The sequence below is a fragment of the Sinocyclocheilus grahami genome, unplaced genomic scaffold, assembly GCF_001515645.1.
Source record: "Sinocyclocheilus grahami isolate Dianchi unplaced genomic scaffold, SAMN03320097.WGS_v1.1 scaffold11238.1, whole genome shotgun sequence".
NCBI lineage: Eukaryota > Metazoa > Chordata > Actinopteri > Cypriniformes > Cyprinidae > Sinocyclocheilus > Sinocyclocheilus grahami.
This window is the reverse complement of record NW_015513709.1, coordinates 5339-6887: the sequence shown is the minus strand read 5'-3', so window position 1 is coordinate 6887 and position 1549 is coordinate 5339. Positions and strand designations below refer to the sequence as shown.

The 1549-nt window shown below is 33.9% G+C and overlaps 1 long non-coding RNA gene across 1 annotated transcript; it reads right to left on the bottom strand.

Moving 5' to 3' along the window:
* Window positions 1-78: 78 nt before the first annotated feature.
* On the bottom strand, window positions 79-1549 carry LOC107578636 (uncharacterized). Its single transcript, XR_001608366.1, has 4 exons — window positions 1512-1549; window positions 1321-1396; window positions 1052-1117; window positions 79-587 (listed from the first exon to the last, which is right to left on the bottom strand). It is a non-coding gene; the product is annotated as an uncharacterized lncRNA (long non-coding RNA).

Below are 1549 nucleotides of genomic sequence, written 5' to 3'. Positions count from 1 at the left end.
AACACTAAAACATGCTGTATTTTCAACCAACCTTGGCTGAAATGAAGCCACAATACTAAAACGGCAAGTATGGATGGATTATTTTCAAATGTGCTCTCGAATCAATGGATCTACCTTAAGAAGATTGTGAATAATGCCCTTCTCATCGTCACCTGTGTTTAGAACGGATGTGAATGATTGAGTAGTATGTAAAATACCTTATGTTAGGCATATATTTAAAAATAAAAATAAAAATATTACCTGATCGTAGAGTTAAACTGATTATAGTTCACCTGTTACCCTTACACGTTTCATATGGCTTTTGGCCCGTAGTAACGCACGTAATAGAAAACATGTAAAGCACCAGGCGCTGTGGTGTGAACCTCATGGATATGTGAATACAGGAAGGGCAGTGAGATGAGCAAGGTCAAAGGTCATTAGATAAGCAAGAGAAGGATGGTTAGATGTTCAGGGTCCCTCGCTGATACTGGATAAGGGAGCTCATGCAGCTGGGCTTGAGAACTGAGAGAGGACGAACGAAGACACCTGACCTCTCCAGAGTCTCACCATCAGCACATCACGCTCAGGACTTTAGGTAGGACACAGAACTGCAGGATGGAGACGTGATAATGTGTTAATGGTCTCAATGCTGTGTATGTAGTTCATATACATTTATATACTGTACTATATAACTATATTATAGTTAATTAAACCTAAAACCATAATTTAAAATAAACTTGATCTGAAATAAAATTAAATTAAAATGAATAAATACTATATAGACATATAAAAAGCAAAATAAATAACGAATAAAAATCACAAAAACACACAACAAAATTACTAACACTTAAACAAAAACAATGAAAATAAAAATGAAAACAAATTCAAAATATCAATAAAAACTCAATGATACTAAAATAATGCAGGCGCGTTATTTATGGGAATATTTAGAGCTGGTGAACCGTGATATTCTGTGAATCCAGTTATTTAATTAAATTGAGATAGAAATATACTTATACAAAATTATTTTTAAAAGTTATTTTAATTATGGTGAAAAAAGGTTTAGATTTACCTTTTAGTATATAGTCAGTCAGGAGGGTCGGGACCTTCTCACTGTCTTCTTTCATGGCATAAAGAACTGAAAAACAATACCAGTTGAAATAATGGTCACTATTTGTTTTCCTTTGATAGCCTACATTTGTTATTGTTTGATTTTAAGGATTAAATCAATCAATATTAGCAAATCTTAAATAAAATAAACTTGAAATATTATGGAGATTTCTACAGAAAAGTCGGTTTCACTTTGACTCAGTTTTAATGCCATTAGTGCAGTACTCTTACTTTTTGTGAGCATTTGCAAGTCATCCACAGATGGAGGAGTCCCTTTTTTCTCATATGGGATGACTGTGTTTAGGTACTGTTGAACACACATACGAAAAAACAATCAGACAGAGTTTACGATCAGATCTTATTCCTGCATATATGTGCAAGTTTAGTTTAAAACATTTACGGAAATGCTCCTCCTTCCTTACCTGTCTTTCTGTCCCTGAGGTCCCAAAGGTCTGTCTGA